The 20,594-nt window shown below is 34.8% G+C and overlaps 1 long non-coding RNA gene across 40 annotated transcripts; it reads right to left on the reverse strand.

The window, feature by feature from the left end:
* Positions 1-950: 950 nt before the first annotated feature.
* LOC111917640 (uncharacterized) lies at positions 951-19,436 on the reverse strand. Of its 40 annotated transcripts, none has more exons than XR_008223891.1 (9): positions 18,217-19,433; positions 17,629-17,711; positions 16,480-16,641; positions 16,259-16,329; positions 16,109-16,166; positions 14,865-15,455; positions 10,580-14,651; positions 10,318-10,427; positions 9,521-10,213 (listed from the first exon to the last, which is right to left on the reverse strand). It is a non-coding gene; the product is annotated as an uncharacterized LOC111917640 (long non-coding RNA). The 40 variants fall into 40 exon arrangements; XR_008223875.1 differs by having other exon boundaries at positions 10,035-14,651; positions 14,865-14,994; positions 15,135-15,180; positions 15,290-15,455; positions 18,217-19,435; XR_008223883.1 differs by having other exon boundaries at positions 10,035-10,427; positions 10,580-10,647; positions 11,219-14,651; positions 18,217-19,432.
* Between the last annotated feature and the right edge of the window lie 1,158 nt (positions 19,437-20,594).

Raw genomic sequence — 20,594 nt, forward strand, 5'->3', positions numbered from 1 at the left:
GTGGTATTTCTGGATGAGGATGGTTGAGGTGAAGGTAATGGACTTTCTGTTTCGGATGCGGACACACTTGAGAGGGTAATATCCTCCCAAATGTTAATGACCGGGGGATTGGATGATGAAGAAGTACCGGAAACCGGTTGCCTCTTACGAAGCTTGGCTTGCTTCCTTAACTTCTTTGTAGTCTTCTCTATCTCCGAGTCAATTGGCAGTGGTGTACCTGTACGAAAAGATCTAGGCATAAACAATTAGTAACACCGTGTCCCCGGCAACGGCGCCAATTTGTTAGGCGTGTCAAACCCAACAAATAATAGGGGTACAATAGACTCCAAATACACTGCTTTAATGCACTAAAAAGTAGTACAAGGCAAGCAGGGTCGAACCACAGAGACACGGGGCAAAAGTCTATACCTTTTTGCACAAGGTACTTTGGTCACAAAGAGGGGTTTGTTTGCAAAAGTAAATAACTAAATAACAATCTACTTTAAAAGCATGCAGAAAATGAAATAGATTTGTAAACAAATTGATTGAATGGTTCTAGTTCTAGTTCTCAATGTTGTTGTTCAACTTGATTATGACTTGATGTAATTCAAGATTGCTATTCTATGTTGGTACTGAAAGATATTAACACGCTCTAATAACTCTCGCTTGCCAAATTATCTAACCAAAACACGCTCTTTGATTAGACCTAGCTTTACTAATTCAACCTAAACACGCTCTTAGATTGTATTGAAAAACCGCATTAAGTTTTGTACAAGCTTCCCAACAATGTTCATTTCTTCTCATACGCTCGGAAGTGTGAAAACATGTGATATATGTTTTACAATAAGAAAACTTATTGCTTGTTACCAATTATTAACTCAATAGAACGATTAGGTGCCCTAAAAGTTAATTAACTGCACAAAAATTCAATTCATGAAAGTGGCCAATCAAACACAAATCAAATTCAAGGGTTCTAGTTTAAACAAAAACATAATCACTAGAATAGAATCACAAATTAAACATCAAATCATATGCTTCAAGTCAAGCAATCAACATGTTTTGAACAAGAACTAGAAACTAGGGTTTCTTAGCCACACATGGCTAAGAACAAATCAAACAAGAATGAAGATGGAATTGGAATGCTTAATCCTTACAAAAATCAAATCCAAATGTTTGCAATGATTAGGTCTTCTCAAAAGCTCCAAGAATTCTCCCTGAAATCACCCAAGATCGCCCCAACTGCTCCCAAAACCGTTCTCTCCTTCAAAATGACGTCTCCTGCTCTTTTATTAAAGTTCACGTGACATGCCATGAGGCCATGCGTTTTTAGCATGGCCATGCCTTTTGCCCATGTGTTTTTCTTTGGCATGGCCATTTGTCTTGACCATGCGTTTTTGGCATGGCCCATGCTCTTTGCTAAAATTCCAAAACGTCTTCACTGTTGGCTCCATCTTCATGTTCCAAAGCTCTACGCTCCAAGCATCCAAGCATCCATGCATCCAAGCTCCATAATGCCTGCAAAATAAATCAAAAATAGTGAAGTACCAGGCATTCTTAATGAAATATGTAATTGCCCTAATAATCAACTAAATGCAAGAATTATGAAGTAGAATGCTATAAAAAGACGGAAATAAACATGCAAAATAGGTGCATAAAATGCACCTATCATATATGTTTATGTAGGGTATGTGGTAGGTTGGGGAACTCACTAAGCTTCATGCTTACGGTTTTCAGTTTTGGTTTCAGGTACTTCCAGTAGCGGAGGGAAGAGCTCGGGGTGATCGCATTGCACACACCATAGTTTAGACAGCCTGGGATGTTTTACTCTGATAATGAAAATATGTTTTGGAAATGATACTCTGAATTCATGTTATGACTTATGATATACTTTTATGAATATGGTTTTGGTAATGATTTAAAGAAAATTTTTAGTACGAATTTTGGGACGTGACATGACCATTGACTTGAGTTTTGTTAATTTTCTCAAAGTAGCAACGTATTTCATCTCAACTTCAAACGACCATAAATTTCTCATACGAAGTCCGTTTTCAACAATCTTTATATCCACGGAATCCTCTCAAAAAGTTATTCAACATTACTCTATTATCGTTTGCTAAATAACATTCCTCATTTTAAAGTAACATTCCTCATTGATATATGAATCTATGATTATAAATAATAACCATGGTTGCTTTGAACATATTGAACCTAATCTTGCATTAGTGAACTAAAAGGACTACATGAATCGTTTCCAATGGTTAAAAGGATAGAGTTCAAATTTGATAAAAATTGTTGATTTTGGATATGGAAGAAACTCATCATTAAGTAGCTTTTATGGCAGCATTAAACAACATCAAGGCGCATGAGCTCATAATTAAAATGCTTATGATAGATCATGTGCAAGAAAATGAGATGGAAATTGAAGCTCTAAAGGCCATCCTAATTGATAAGTATGAAGATTTTTGCAATAATTCTCTACACGTGTTTCACTTTCACTCCCTTTGGTTTATAAAATAAATCTATAATCTTTAACTTTGAAAATCAAACATGTTTGTGTACGCCATAAAATCAAAAGGCTGAATTTTGAAGGATACCTTTTTAGGGGTAATGTAACATTAATGTGTATGGTATGTTCAAATGTTCTCTTTTTAAGTTGTTTAGGAGTAGTTTCTTTACACACGCTCCTATGTTTTATATATATTGTTGTCATGGATTTGACTACTTATTTTTTATAATCGTTGCTCGGATGAAATTTTATGTCTTTGCTATATGCTTTTCAAATAAAGAGATTTTTTCAATCCTTTATTTCAACAGTTAAAGGGTAATAATATAAATGGTTAGCCTCATTCTTGGTGTAATTAAGATATTAAACGATTATTTATTTCTGTTTCAGCTTTGTTTCTGATGCCTTAGATGCATCTATCACAACTTTTAATTTGCTTTGGTACGATTTTCTATTGAAGATTGGTAGAAAGAGATCAACATGAACAATGAGGGTGGAGGGTTAGGAGAAAGAGATCAAATTAAAGACGGTGGTGGCGATGACCAGTAATGTAGATGACTATGGTGATCAAGGATATGCCATCATATATTAACCCACAAACTTATGTTCATTTATGAACATATGTTCCTTTATGAATATGTTATGTTTTCACGTTTTGTCCATATATTCACAAATGAATCTTCTCTTCCAGTAAATTTGAGATCTAGTGTAAATATGAACTTATGTTCGTTTATGAGCATAAGTTCATATTTACACTAGATCTCAAATTTACTGGAGGAGAAGATTCATTTATGAATATATGGACAATACGTGAAAACATAATGACAAAGAACACATGGATGAGTCCAATAGTGAGGAGCAGCCCAATGGGCCCAAACCATTTATGGTTTATCGAAGGAGATCCAATGCACGTGCCAAGGAATAATTATGTTACGTGGGAGTCAGTTAGAATAAAATCTATATATGCCAGTAGAATGGGATAATTTTGTTGTATTCGGCATTGTTGCTTAGGCAGGAAGACTCATTTGAGCTTCTCTGATTGAATAAATTCAGTTCTTCTTTTGATTCTTCTTCCATTCTCTCTTTTATTCTTATCAATTGGTTCCATTGCCCTTACCTTTCCCTCTCCTTCGTGAACCATGGTACATACCGACACTCCCACTACCAATACCAGATCTCAATCTCGTATTATGTCATCGGATGAGAAGATTGAACACCTCACAAATCAGTTGTTAGAGCTCTCCAAAAAGATGACCTCAATGCAAGTCATCATCTCCAACCTCCCTAGTACCGTGGAAAAGATGGCCCGTTCATCCTCACAGGGTGCCCAGTTTCTGAATCGGTGGTCAACTCTGCTTCCCCAAACCCAAAATCCAACCCCTTCCTCTTCAACTACCGTCTAACTCCACCTTCATCCCTCCCATCATCCATGAAAACCATTTTGACAATACCCTATTTTCTCTGCTTCCCCAAACCCAAAATCTTTTGATTAAACTACCCCAATTCGATGGAACTGATCCCAGAGGCTGGATCACCAAAGCTGAATTGTATTTCCAAGTTAATCAGATCCCTACTACTTAAAAACTCCACCTCACCTAGATGTGTATGGACGGCGTGGCTCTCAACTGGTTTACCAATCTTTTGATCAAACATCCTCACACAGATTGGCCCCAATTTCGCGATAAACTCCTGGTGCGTTTTAATGGCACGAAATTTCGTAACGCTTATGAAGCTCTGGGTTCACTCTTCTAACAGGGCTCCATTGAAGAATATATTGAGGAATTTGAAGCCCTTGGAATGTTCCTTAAGGGATTACAAGAGGAGATTCGCAACCGGGTACGAGCCCTCAACCGTATTTCGTGTGATCATGCCATGGATCTTTCCAGACACGTCTCTATCGCCACCAATGGTATCTCGGTGACGACCACCAAATCCCGTCTTTCGTCTTCATGGAGTATTACGTCCCCATCCACACCGATGAGCACTCGAACCTTCCCAAAGTCGGATACACCTCAACCCATTTCATTCAATAAAACACTTCCTGCTATTAGACCACCCGGTGCAAAAGGGCCCATTTCCTCATCCATTAACTGGACCCGCCCTTTATCCAAATCCGATTGGGAAGAACGACGTCGTTTGGGATTATGCTTTAGCTATGGGCAGAAATACTCTCCTCAACACAAATGCGCTTCAGGACAATTACGCATCATGCTTCTTGCTGATGATGACGAGGTGACTGAAGATGGTGAAATGCGCCTTGCTGACCTAGACACTACCGATGACACCCCGCCAGATGGCGAATGTCATGCCCTCGAGCTCTGTGGTGTTACACTCGATTCTTCCTCTTCCGATATGAAAACACTGAAATTACTAGGAGATATTCATGGGTTTCCTGCGCTAATCCTTATTATTGATAGTGGAGCCTCCCACAATTTCCTCTCAAAGAAGCTTGCTCGCACTCTTGGTCTCCACCTCCAGCCCATCGGTCCTTTGGGTATCCACCTCGGCGACGAAAATCGTGTCCATCAGTGCCGCAACGTCCCTTTACGTTTCGGATCTTTCATCTGCTCTATCGACGTCCTCATTTACGATCTCGGCCCACTTGACTTTATTTTAGACGTTGCGTGGTTGTGCCACCTTGGAGATGTGCAACTGGGAAACTCAGGAAATCAAATTCTGGCAACAAGGGGGACAAATTAAACTCAAAGGTATTAATTCTCCACTTCTTAACCACTCTTCTTTGAAGAACTGCTTAGAACCCCATTTAATCAGCCTCAGTGTCGATACCAAGGAACCAACTACTCTCACCGTTTCCCAATAGCAATCCTTGGACAGCCTTTTTCACCAACATATTTCCCTTTTCCAAACTCCACAAGGATTGCCTCCTATTCGTAACATTGAGCACAAAATTACCCTCTTCAAGGGCCAGTGCCCGGTCTGTGTTCGCCCATATCGCTACCCTCATGCCCAAAAGAACGAGATACAACGCCAAGTTAACGACATGTTACAGACAGGCATCATTCGGGTCAGCCAAAGTTCCTTCTCCAGCCTAGTAATTCTGGTAAAAAAAAGATGACTCCTGGCGCCTATGTATTGATTACAGAGCTCTAAACAGAGTGACGATTCCCGACAAATACCCCATTCCCGTGGTTGAAGAATTTCTCGATGAATTGCATGGTTCTCATTACTTCCCCAAGATTGATCTCAAGTCTGGTTTTTATCAAGTCCGGGTGCGGGATGAAGATATCGAAAAGACTGCTTTCCGCACACATGATGGGCACTTTGAATTTCTCGTGATGCCTTTCGGCCTCACCAACGCTCCGGCCACCTTTCAAGCATTGATGAACGATATTTTCCGACCACTTCTTCGACAGGGAGTGCTTGTTTTCTTTGATGACATCCTTGTGTATGGGACCATCATCTCAATCTCTTATCGCAAGTATTGACCTTATTGCAGGAACATCAATTAGTAGTCAACCAAAAGAAGAGCCATTTTGGTCTGGATTCGATGGAGTACCTTGGCCATATCATCGACAAACATGGCGTCTCTATGGACCCCCGACAAGATCCAATCCATCTTGGATTGGCCCGTTCCAATTAATGTGAAGGGCGTACGGGGTTTCCTTGGTCTTACGGGGTTTCCTTGGTCTTACGGGGTATTACGGCAAGTTCATCAAGGGGTATGGCAAGCTGGCACAACCACTCAGGAACTCACCAAGAAGGACAACTTCAATTGGGGACCTGAAACTCAGCAAGCTTTCCAGACCCTGAAGCTCCTTATGACATCCGCTCCGGTCCTTGCCCTCCCAAATTTCCTTAAACCGTTCGAGATTGAGTGTGATGCCTCCGGGAGAGGACTTGGAGCAGTCCTCATGCAAGAAAAACAACCCATTGCCTTTTACAGTAGGGCTTTATCAACTAAGACTTTAGCCAAATTTACATACGAAAAGGAGATTATGGCACTTGCCATTTCAATCCAACATTGGCGGCCCTACCTCCTCGGTCGAACCTTTACCGTATTCACTGATCAAAAAAGCCTCAAACATTTGCTGGAACAAAGAATCACCACCCCGGATCAGCAAAACTGGTTAGCCAAATTAATGGGTTACCACTTCTCTATCCAATATAAACCTATCCAATATAAACCAGGTCGTGAGAACCGAGCCGCCGATGCACTCTCTCGGATTCATGAAGGCTCTGGGTTACTTACCATGGTATCTACTCCATAATGGCTCGATGGGAACAACCACTTAGACGGTTACGATTCTGATCCCAAGCTCCAAAAAATTCTCAATAGCCTACTGGAAAACCCCCTCTCCTATCCTAAGTTCTCCATTCAAAACGGGCGTCTCTTTTATAAGCATAAGTTGGTTATTCCATCTACCTCACCATGGATATCAAAACTTAAAAGAATTTCATTGCAGTCCTAGTGGGGGACATTCTGGTTACTACCGTACCTATAAGAAATTATCAGCTAACATCTATTGGTTTGGGATGACTGATGTTGTCAAACGCTTTGTTCAAGAATGTGACACTTGTCAGCGTTATAAATCATCTACCTTGGCTCCTGCGGGTCTCTTACAGCCCCTTCCCATTCCCACAGCAGTCTGGGAAGACATATCCCTTGACTTCATCACTGGATTACCAAAATCAAAAGGGTATGAAGACATATCCCATTCCCACAGCCCGTTCCTTGGCTGGAATTTTCCTCAAGGAAGTTATTCGCCTCCATGGTATCCCCAAGACAATCCTTAGCGATTGTGACCCCTTGTTTCTTAGCAAATTCTGGAAAGAGATTTTTAAAATGCACGGAAGCGATTTGAAGTTTAGCTCAGCTTATCACCCTGAAACAGATGGTTAAACTGAGGTGGTTAATCGCATCCTCAAAACTTATTTACGATGCTTGGTTACCGATCAACCCAAAACTTGGGCCTATTGGGTTCCTTGGGCCGAATTTTGGCATAACACCACCTATCACTCCTCCACAAACACCACCCCCTTTGAGATTGTTTATGGTTGCCCGCCTCCTACCATTTTTCGTTATGCTTCTGGTGAAGTACAATGTGAGGCTGTCCAACAAGAATTGTAGGATGGAGATGAAGCAATCCAACAATTGAAATATCATCTATCACGGGCCCAATCCTACATGAAAACTTCAGCCGACAAACATCGTCGTGACGTCTAATTTCAAATCGGGTAGTGGGTCTTCCTCAAATTGCGTCCCCACCGACAACAATCAATCATAAGGAGAATCAATCAAAAATTATCAACACGTTTTTATGGTCCTTTCCCCATCATTACACGAGTGGGACCTGTGGCCTACAAACTCCAATTACCAGAATCGGCTTGCATCCATCCAGTATTTCATGTCTCTTTACTCAAGAAAGTTGTGGGGACAGCCATAGTGGTACCTGAACTACCACTTGGGCTGTTGGGAGACACTAATGAAGAGAAATGTCCTATGCACTGGCTGGCTAAACGGATGATCACAAAAGAGGGAGGCCAAGTTGAACAATGGTTGATACAATGGACATAAGGTTTGAGTGAGGATGTTGTTGCCCTTCAGACACAGTTTCCTACTTTCAAGCTTGAGGACAAGCTTGTATTTCAAGAAGCGAGTATTGATAAAGACCAAATGGATGAGTCCAATAGTGTGGAGCAGCCCAATGGGCCCAAACCATTTCTGGTTTATCGAAGGAGATCCAAAGCACGTGCCAAGGAATAATTCTGTTACGTGGGAGTCAGTTAGAATAAAATCTATATATGCCAGTAGAATGGGATAGGGAGGTCATTTAGAAAATTCAGGTTGTTATTGTATTCGGCATTGTTGCTTGGGCAGGGAGACTCATTTGAGCTTCTCTGATTGAATAAATTCAGTTCTTTTGATTCTTCTTCCATTCTCTCTTTTATTCTTATCACATAACAAGTTAAACAACTTGTTAAGATATTGATTATGAAAGTATAATGTCACAATAGAAGGTTCTATACCTTAGCATCTAGATAGCATTACAATATTCTACCAAGTTTTAGCAATGCCATACAAATACCAAGTGATTTTCACAGCTTAATTAGGTACATTTTTTAGAGTATAATGCAAAACAGTGGAATGTACGATGCTATAAATCAGTAGATTATTCAGAGGATAAGTAATGTCACAATAGGAAAGAAGAACCGGTATAAGTGGGTAAAATTTTCAAAGCATAAAGCCCTACCTAATAAGAAAAAAGATGAAAGTACAATGCTATAATAGGGTAGACATCTAAAAGTATATTGTTAAGATAATAGCTAAAAGACTAAAAGTACTATGCTATGATTGGGTAAATTTTTCAAAGTCTTGGTAAGAAAAAGTTGAAAGTAGAATACTGTAATAGAAAGAAATGAAGCTAGGATGCAATAAAACACAAATGAATGAAAGTAGGTTGTTATTTATTGCAGTTAGCACTAAAAAAAACCTACACTTTAAAAATTCGGGACCTGAGGAGACAAGCAAGGGTGATTGCAAAGTTTGTCTTTCATTTTGTTAAATAGTAATCTGTCTCACATAGGAAATGCATCCTTGCCCGAAAGATATTATATTCTTGAAGCGCTGAAGAAAGTTCCAGTTATGGTAAGAAAAGTTAATTTCAAGACTTCCACCAGTAACATGTTTGGAATCAGGTTTCCCCAATCTTATCAGTTATCACTATGGAATAAGTTCCACTTATGTTAAGAAAAGTTTCAACTTTGGTAGAATTGAAAAGAAACAAAAAAACTTATTGTAGCAACATTATCTGGTTTTGGTAGACAAATAGGGTGATTGATGGTTGTTACTTCCCTAAAATGCACCAATTCATATGGCAGAAATCATGAAATATTAACTAACTCAAATCAAAGAAACTCATGTTATTGGAGATAGATGTTTAAGTCTGTTATTATGATAACAAAAACAAGAGTTTTTTCTTGATGTCTTTCCCAAGATTCACAGTTATATGAGTTGAAACAAATCTAGGGGGAATACCTAGCATTCACCTGTAATTAATTTACAAATTGATTAAAGGCTTGCTAACAACAGACATTATATTAATTATTCTTCCTTGAAAATATTTTAAACATGCATGGTAAACAGATGCAAATAAAATACTAAAATACACTTGATGGGAGTGGGACTACCTTTTTCTTCTTAGTAAAATGAAAATCAATGGAAGAGAAACAAGTAAAAAGTTAAGTGACGGATCGCTTACCCACACACAAAAAAATATCAAAGTATCAACAAAAACACACTCTAAAACAAACCTACCAGGAAAATAACCCAAAAAAAAAGATAAGGGAAAAGATCAACATAACTACAAAAAAAACTATGTAATTTCCTTCTGTTTTTAAGTTGCAATACAACTAGTGCAGTTAGAAAATCAGATTTTACAGAAAAAAAAAGTTGAAAGTACAATACTATAATAGAAAGAAACGGAAATAGGATGCTATAAAACACAAACAAAGGAAAGTAAGTTGTTGTTTATTGCATTTAGCCCTAAAAATAACTTGCACTTTCAGAAAATCAACGATATCAGGAGATGTATTCTTGTCTGAATGATATACTATCAGACATTTTATATATAATCTTTAAAGTATGGAAAAAACATAAAAGTTGTGAAGAAAACTTTGTAAATTGCTACCTTTAACTTTAAGTAATGCTTGTCTCTTTGCATTATTAAATAGTCTTTCTCTTAGACCACCAAATGACTTCACTAAGCCTTACTGTTTTAAGTGAAGGGTCATGGTTGTTTGTTACTTTTGTAGAAGCACCAATTCATATGGAAAAAAAAATCAGTAATAAAATGGCAGAAATCATTAAAGATTACCCGACTCAAATCAGAAACTCATCAGTCTGTTTTCATGATAACAAGACAGAGTTAGCGAAAGTCAAACACTAAATTGCACATGGCATTAGCTCAGCTAACCCTCCAACCACCTATATATCAACTAACAGTCAATATCAGTAAAGAATCTTATCAGTGCAATTAATTGATAAGAAAAGATTAACCATCACATCATGCATGCCACTATCAGCAACTAATCACAAATTTAAGCATTTATTTAAAAGTTTTAAAGTGTGAAACTTACACTAAGCAATATCTGTGGCACAAAAAATGTGGCTTATGTAGAAAAGTGATTCACAATAGCATCTGAACCTGCAAGATTACAAATAGGGGATAAAACCAAGGGACAATTCCAACACAGGATTCCTGATGCAATGTTATACAATTCAACTTAACAAGGAGAAATTAGTATACAACAACAGTCACATACATGCCTTGGCTATTATTAACACAAAAAACTAATACTTAATTGGCTAACCTGCTTCTGAATATTTATTTGTATCTTATAAAGCAAATGCAGATAAACAAACTACTAGTATCCAATCCTCCTTATATAATTAATAACCATACACTACTTAATTAACACACTCTCCAATACCTCCATCAAATACTCAGATGCATACCTTAAGCAGAAGCAAATGGTTGATGTATTTTTTTTCCAAATATATACAATTTCAGTGAAGAAAGTATAATACAGTGAATGACATGAAATCCATACTTTCTTAACATATTTGGTTTGGCTAAAATAAAAGGTAATAATAAAATGCATGTTCAATCAATACATCTGAATGAAGAGAGTCCAGCTAAAAAATTGAAGTTATTTACCAAAAATTCTCATATATGTAATTAATACTTTTATTCACAAAAGAGAATTGATTATTACCTCATTCATTATATTGACCGATTGATTATTACCTCATTCACCATGTGGCATTTCCTTTCCCTGATGTCCCAACTCCCAACTTATTAAATAAAAAAGTACACTTTTTAAATAAATATAAAAATTGACTAAATAACAAATATCTTTTGTAAAGAATTACCAGAAATACTAAACAGAGGGGTATTTAAGGATTCTTCATTGTAAGTTTTGGTTAATTTTCAGCTGCAACTTCACACCATATCTTTATCTCAAACATATTCAGACACATTGTTAATTCAGCTTTCGTAATAACAATCTTTATAATAAGCAACATTGACTTAAGAGTGTTATAACTTGTTAAAACAACAAAGCCTTATACATTTATATTTTCATTGTAATGGATGCAATCAAAATCAAAGTGAAGATTTGGAACACTTATCAGATTTGCTCCGATTGCAAAGAGATCTGATTCTCATTTAACAATCCTAAAATATTGCATAAATTGGTTATAGGTTGCATATTTAGTTTGTTGTGTATATAATAACCATTCAACTCTTCAACCTATATGTAAATCTTGCAACTTCACATCAAAAGTACCATATAAACTAGTTTTTAGACGACCTGTGCATTATCAGCATTAAATCAATTTCATCTTAAGCTGCATCCACAAAAAAGTATACATCTCATGAAGGTAAAATAAATACAAAAGTCTGTACATACCATAAGCTTTTTTATTTTATTTTTCAAGAGATAATTAGACAATGAAAAAAGAGTAGTTACACATTGTTAAGGAATTTACCAAATTAAGGAGTTTGCTCCTTTTATCACTGTATACATTCATAAACTTTTTCAGCTGAGTGTTGTGCATAATCCTGAGGAACACCTCATTGATATCTACATAGTTTGTATAAAAACAGGACACATATTAGACGAAATAGCCACTTACATTATATGCAGTCGCAATTTATTACAAGGTAAACAAACTTGTTCTGCTTCTTTAGGCAAGGTTGCATTGCATAATTAACCAAAAAAATGCAGATAAACTACTTGTATCCAATCCTCCTTTATATAATAACCATACACTACTTAATTAACACACTCTCCAATACCTCCATCAAGTACTTATAATCTCAGAAGGTTTCAGATGCATACCCCTATAGTGGAAGCAAATGGTTGATGTATTTTTTTTTCAAATATATACAACTTAAGTGAAGAAAGTATAATATAGTCAACTTAGACGGGTAGAAATTTAGAGCAAAATATTCCCCTTTCTCTGGAAGAACGACACTGTGCCCTTGTTCTACAACTACCACAGTAAAAAAAATCAGTAACTATGGTGATGAAATGAGAGCAAAACAAATGTGTATATGAATGAATATGAAATCTAGAGTTGATAAAAAAAATGTACAACTGTCTCTCGATTTGATGATTCAAATCCTAACCTTCGTGAAAGTCCCTTCAGAACATAATCCCCAAAATTTGAAATGCCAAGATTTAATAAATACTTTTATATGTGTGAAACGTATTTTACATAGATGCTTACACACAATGAATCCAAGATTTAATAAACCAAATGAAACTTTTAAGGGTTTAGCGAATTCTATTATATGCGTTTTAGAGAGTGAGAGAGAGTTACCAGTGAAAAACTCACCGACTGTTTGGTTTTGTTGCGCCATTGAGCAGAGGTGATGTGTTTCACCTTTTGATTTTTCAATTAGACTATTTATTATATTAAACCCCGTGTCAATCGATCAGAGTACGCATTCATCAGCATTGCTTGGCTTTGAAATTGATTCCTACAAGCCTACCACCTATGTCCAATGAGGGTAATAATGTAATTTTCAACCATTTCAGCGTATTATATTTAGAGCTTATTGTCCTATATGAAAATGGACATGTTCCTGAATATGACTCCATGTTGTTCTTTTAAACTTTAAAGGAAAAAAGTGTGTTTCTTTATGCACACGCATGTTTCATCTGCTAAAAAAAAGGCGCAACTTGTCAGAAGAATATAAAGCACACAAACTTAGAATAAAGAGTAAAATACACTTTTAAATTATTAACAGAAGTTACAATACCTGATCGTATTTCTTGTACAAATCACCAGAAAGAATGAGATTAACACCCCGTTCCCGAGTGCAACTTAACGAGAGAAAGGAAAGGAAATGGGTGGAAATAAGAATAAAATATAAGAAATTTGTGTTCCCGAGTTTCATTAAAGGAGAGAAGTGGAAGGAAGTGGAGGGAAATGGGAGGATCACTTTCTCTCCTAACTTTCCTTCCGATTTGGGAGGATTTGGAAAGAAAGAACAAAATTATTCATTTTCCTTCCACTTCTCTCCAACTCGGGAACACAAAAGAAAATTTTGTTTTCATTTCCTTTCTCTTCTTTTCTCTCATGACTTTCTTTTCTCTTCTCTTCTTTTCTTTTGTTAAACTCGGGAACGAGGCGTAAATCCATACTTTCTCACCATAATTGGTTTGGCTAAAATAAAGGGTAACAATAACATAGATGCTTTTTATTCAAGAATCACGGCTGAATGAAGTGATTCCTGCAAAAATTGAAGTTTTTAACAAAATTCTCATATATAAAAAATATTTTTATGCACAAAAGACAAATGATTATTACTTCTCTATATTGACCACTTGTTTTTTACATAAAGAGTTGGCTAAATAACAAAATATCTTTTGTAAATAATTACCAGGTGAACTAAATAAGTGCTCAAGGAGTTTTCCATGCAGTATTCAACATCTTTTTTATTATAAAAACACATAATTTCCTGAAGATAACAAAAAAATAAGCACACATTTTAAAAACAAAAGGGTATTTCTGGAAATACATAAACAAGAATGATTCAAGATTGCTCACTTGGCCATCCTCATTGTAAGTTTTGGTTGATTTTCAGCTGCATATCTTTATCTCTAACATATTCAGACACATTTTAAAGCATTAAGAGGTAAAAACAACTTTCATAATAACAATCTTTATAATAAGCAATATTGACTATAAGTTGTTAAAATAGCAAAGCCTTCATAGACCATCAAAATCCCTATAAGTTTATATTTTCTTTGTATTAGATGCCAACAAAAAACCAAGTGAACATTTAGACCAGTTATCAGAATTGCTCCGATTGCAAAGAGAACATATTCACATTTTAACAATGTTTCATGTTTTAAGACGACAATGTTATAATCAATCCTAAAATGTTTCATATATTGGTTATAGGTTGCATATTTTCTCCAAAAATCCAGTTTCTTAACTATTAAACTCGTTAACTTGTATGTATGTATGTATGTATGTATGTATATCAAAATAACACTACATGTACATTAGACTCTTCTTCTGATGAAACCAGATAACAGGAATGTCTTGGAGCACCACCTACAAACCTTTCCCTTCAGTAGGTGGCATTCAGATCCCACTTAAACTAATTTCCTCACCTTGCTCCATCTTAAGCTGCATATACAAAAAAGTATCTCATGTATGTACATACCATATGCTTTTTTATTTTTCAAATAGATAATTAAACAATGAAAAAAGAGTACTTACACAGTGTTAAAAAAAAATTAACCTCATCAGGAGTACGATGATATAGATTGTTAGATTATTCAAAGTATAATTAATGTCATATAAGAAAAACAATTACAGTTAGCCCTTAAAACTACTTACACTTTAAGAAATTCCATGACATCAGAAGACAATAGTGATGGCCATGTTTGTCTTTCATTTTGTTAAAAAGTATCTCTTAGACCACCAGATGACTTCACTGCAGTCATGACAACACTGCATAACCAAACACCTAAAAAAACCAACAGTTCATATGGCAAAGAAATCAATAAGCAAATGGCAGAAATCATGAAATATTAATCATGTTATTGGAGAGAGATGTTTAAGTCTGTTATTATGAGTTGAAATAAATCCAGGAGGAATGCCATTCACCTGTAACTACTATACAAATTGATTAAAGGCTACATGACCTACAAAACTGAGAGGTAAAAGATCATAGATGTAAGTGCCTCACAAACACACAACCTGTAATGAGTTTAAGGTCAACAAAATTCCACAAGTTTTTTAAATGAAGAATTATGGCTCACTGTTTTGATCATAGATGCAACATCTGCTTCTTTTGATTCATTTCCCATTAATGTAAGTGCCTCACAAACATGCAACCTCAATCTAAAAGAAATAGCCACTTGGTTATATGCAGCCTCAAACTATATATTCACCTCTTTACAAACTTGTTATGCTTCCTTAGACGACCTTGCATAATTAACCAAAACCTTAAATGTTATTTTTATTTTAAATATAAAGGCATTATGCTATTCTTTCATTAAAAATGATGTAACATGTAAGTTTTGTTTTAAAAATGAAATTAGCATGCTATTTATGTCATAACAATGAGAGCAGCATGAGAGTAAACTAGTTGATATAAAAAATATAAGAAAAGTGATACATAAGAGAAGTAAAAGAACTATCACACTTGAAATACATTTTCAAACGACCAGACCAACAAAAAACATCCAAACACACATTAAATTTTCAAATGATCAACAAATCCACAATAACGCATTCTGAAATAAGCCTACCAAAAATCATATTCTACAAAACAAAAAAGAAAAGATTAACAAATATGACAAAAAGTTTTTAAAGAAAGAGCGAAATTAAAAGTACAATGCTATAAATGGGTAGATTATTCAATGTATAATGTTACATTAAGAAAAAAAAATGCTAAAATTGGGTAGAATTTTCAAAGCATGATGCTTTAAGAAGAAAAAAAAATGGAAGTACAATGATATAATTGGGCAGACAGCTGAAGGTTTTTAAAGTACATTTCTTTAATAAGAAAAAGTTTAAGTACAATATTGTAATAGAAAGAAACAAAGTAAGATGTTGTAAAGAGAAATGATTATTACCTCTCTATATTGACTTGTTTTTTACATTTGAACCACACCATTTGCCCTTTATTTTCCCCTGCTGTCCCAATTCATTAAATAATAAAAGTACACTTTCTAAATAAATAAAAGAATCAACTAAATAGCAAAATGTCTTTTGTAAAGAATTACCAGGTGTACTAAATAAGTGCTCAAGGAGTTTTCCATGCAGTCTTCAGTGTCTAACTTCAAAGGTTGAACAACTGTCACCAAATGAGAAATATGTCAAGTTGGTTTCAAGCAATTTCATGTTTGATGATATGTAGAGCAAAACATTTCCCTTTCTTTGGAGGAACAATACCACAACAACAAATTCATTAACTATGGTCATAAAAGGTTGAGGGTTTACTTACTTTCCAAACATTTTTGTTTTATCGTATCCGAATTCCCATAAACGTGTGATAATTTTTATTAGAAGAATTGTAGTTTGTTGTTGTACAAGTGTAAATTTACTTGCCTTTTGAATTGGATCTGAAGTCATGGGAAACAGAAGAAGCAATCAGTCCATGTTGATCCTTTAAAAAGATGAATACAGAAAGGCATGAATTTGTCAGAAGAATACACAACACACAAACTTAGAAACAAAATTAAATTACACTTTTGGTTCCTTATTATTAAAGCTATCTTATGAATTTGAGTTCTTATCTGAGGTTTATTGTAACATTTCCAGTCTTTGTTCCAAGTAAAGTGGCTATTTTTGGTAAAATCCTTTGAAAATAGATTTTAGGGGAATTTTGATGGAATCAAATTTCATTCCATATATCCTTCAAATTTCTATGGAATCCATGAACCAAATAGAAAAGGTAGGAAAAAAAAAACGACATGCTGATTTAGAGCACATATTTTTGCCCCATGTTAGGAGTAGATCTATCAAAAACAAAACCTTTTAGCTGTTGCAATTGAGAGAAGTTAATGAGTTTATAATTTAAAAATAGTTATCCTACTACAAAGCGTCAACAAAATCCACATCCTCTTTAACATCTGTGTTGTTAGAGTTGACAACCCATTGACCAAAAATGTTATGAAACAATGAAATGAGTACTTACTAAAAGTACAAACAATATTCTTTTTTTAGAGAAACTTCTCAGGAATTAAGGGATAGCTATGCTCCTTAAACATATAGGACATGTAATTTTTAGGAAAAGTGATGAATTTTGTTAGGGGTAAATTTATGCTCCTTGAACATGGAATGGAATAGACGATGAAGACATTTAGGAGTATGACACCATGAAATGAGTAGTATAATTTCAAAAAGATTCTATTTTTAAGTTTTTAAGTTTTAGTTTTTCTCCTTCAACAAATATGGCAATAGTTTTTAAGGAGACAGAAATTTTGTTGAAAATAGAAATCAAAGAGATTGAGATGAGAGAGACAAAATGGTCAGTTTCATAAATTTAACATCTGGGTTTGTTAGAGTTGTCAACCAAAAGCCTTATTAAACCATGAAAATAAGGACCAAAATTACAAAAAAAAAGATTCCCTTTTGGACCTAAACCACCAACCTGATAAAAAGGACATGTTAAACTGTAGCAGGAAACTCCCAGACTCCTCCACAATAGAAGTAAAAGAGGAGGGAATGCTTACCCTGAAAATAGTACTGCTTTATTACTGATATCAGAAAATGGTGTGCCTAATTGCATATACATATAAAGAGTCAAAAGATGAGGCTAGCTTTTCTCAGACACAAATCCAGAAAAATTAAGACATTATTATCCAGGGTAGCAGTTTATCAGTGCAGCAGTTGATGAAAAAGAACAAAAGGGTTATGTGCCTTATCAGGAGCAATACACAATCTGATATAAGCTCTTTTTTTTCCAAAATCAGTTGGACATGCTAAATATCAAACCCATCATAAGGTGTAACGACTTAAAGTAAAGATTCAAGAACCAATGTAATAGAGTTCTTATTTTCTTCAAACTTTACAGTAACGGAAAAAAAATAAATTTGGTTCCATTTTGATATATGTAATAATTTATGGCATGCCAATTGACAAATATCATATGGGAATTGTACTATTCTCTAGTTGAAATTATAAAGTTTCATTTTGTACTGCATGTTTAAAATTACTAATTGCTACCGAAAGAATTTACCATTTTGATCAACTTCTTTTAGCTTCTCCTTAATCTTCTTCTTTGACAACTGAAGAATCTCAGGGGTCTGCACGTTTAACAAATCAGAATATTTGAGAGAAAAACTGATATGAGCATGTGTAGAGGAAAAGTAGATCCTCTTCAATGAAGCATTTCCTGAACTTCATTTGGATACAAGTTAAAGTCTATCTCAACCTAACCAAGTTGCTAGTTCAATTTTGATGTCTGAGCTTCAACTGATTTACCAGGCATTTAATTGAAGAGATGGAGGTTGAACATTTGTGCAAGAATCTTGGGTTCTTAGGGCTTAGATACCTTCTGGTATTGCTGTTTCTTTGGCTTGTTGATGATCTTACATCCCAGATTTTGACCAAAGTTATCATCTTATTAGTATATTCAAATCAGTGGACGAGAAATAGGAAACATAATCAACATTAGGTGATGGAGTCTTCCATGCTCACACACCCACAAAAGAGATTTGATTAGAGCATCGTGATATGAAAATTGGTTTTGGTTATTCATAAGAATGCTGACAGAATCTGAAATGCATTCTCAAACGACCAACAAAAAACCATCCAAACACACAATACATGATCGAATGATCAACAAAACCACATAAACATATTCTGAAATAAGCCTTCCAGACACGCTTAATCAAGAATTTACAGAAAACAGAAAACCTATTAAAAAGATAAGAGAAGAAAACCCCAACAAAACTACAGAAAAACTATGTAGTTTCCTTCTGTTTTTATGTTGCAATACAACTTGTGCAGTTAGAAAAACAGATTTTAACCCGCCAACGGAAAGACCATGAAAGAGACCGGGTAATAGTAGAAACCCCAATCAGAAGAAAGAAAACTAAAAAAAAAACAGCTTGGATTTTTTTTTCTTAGCTATACATACAGAGGAAATTTCAACATCTTCAATTAGAGAAAAACCCTAGAGAACTAAAATAAAAGGCAGAAGAGAAAAATGATAAGAATGAAAACTTACAGAGGACCTTGATAATTTCTTTGGATTGCAGACATGGTTGTGAGTGTCCGACGAAGGATGGGGTAGTTACTTGGGTCTCAGGGAAACAGAGTTACAGAGATCGGGATGAGTCTCCGGCAGTTTGGAGAAGAGTCGGAGGAGTGAAGAATGGAAGAGCGAAGAAGGGGATAATATAAAGCGTCGATACACCACCGACCCAACCTTTTCAACTTCCCACTTCCAACGGTTCTCTTTTAAAATCTTTCCAAATTAACTTTTGATTTCTACCGTTTTAACCTAGATTTTAATTTTTTTATTACGAAACTAGTCCTTTACTTTTTCTTTTTACATTAGACCCATTTTTACTATGAATTTGGTCCAAACCGGTTTTTAGAAAAAAATTTAATTTCTTAAATATTTTTAAAAACTTAGTTTTTTTTTAAAGATTATTTTATTACAACTTTTTTTTATATGAAATCATTTTTGCAAAAATAGTTTTGTAAATATCTTTTATTTGTGTTTTATGTATGTTTTTTAGGATATCTTTATTTTACAAAAAAAAACATTTTTTTTATAATTTCTTTTATATCTTTGTTGTTTTAATCAGTTTGTTTTCATAAAATTATTATTCTTTAGAAAAATATCTTTTATAAATATATTCATTTGTTTTTTATATATTCGTTTTGTAACATTCTATAATTTAAGACTAGGTTTTTAAATTAATAAAATAAATAAATGAAAGATAATTTATTTAATTAAATTAATAAGAAATAATCATATTATTAGTTGATATGAAGTTTAGAAAGTTATAAGTGAAAATAATAACATTTTTTTAAGTAGAGGGAAAAAAATATCAAGTTGGCAAAGTGAGTTGACCAAAGGGTTTGACTCAATTAATGGAAGATAGACCGTCAAGTTTATAAAAATGTGTGAGGGTGAACTTTTTATGTCAAAATGTAAGTTAAAAATCATTAATATAAACTTATGGTGAAATTAGTAAAATGAGCAAACTTAGGTAACCAATTTGTAAACTACGGAGAAATAAAATGCATCAATTCCCCTATATGGAGACAACGTGATTGAGCTTCTTACCACCTCCTCTAATGGCGATTTTTATCTCAAGAGATTTTGGGGTTTGATTCAAGTAAAGATTTGAAAATCGAAGAAAATAATGGAACAAAGGCTTAGAGAGTATAATTTCTCTTCCTTTCAACCTATAAATCAATTTTCTGAAGTGGGTAAACCCCAATGTCGAAACTAGTTTATCCAAATGATTATGGTTTGGTTTTCTAACCTCCCTTGAGTAGTTTTGATGATCTCAATCTCAATTCAATCATCCCATTGACGGATTTAAAGATTTGGGGTGAAAACCCTCATGAACCCTAGAAAACTCAAATTGGGGATAT

Source organism: Lactuca sativa, chromosome 5 (genome assembly GCF_002870075.4).
Source record: "Lactuca sativa cultivar Salinas chromosome 5, Lsat_Salinas_v11, whole genome shotgun sequence".
Taxonomy (NCBI): domain Eukaryota; kingdom Viridiplantae; phylum Streptophyta; class Magnoliopsida; order Asterales; family Asteraceae; genus Lactuca; species Lactuca sativa.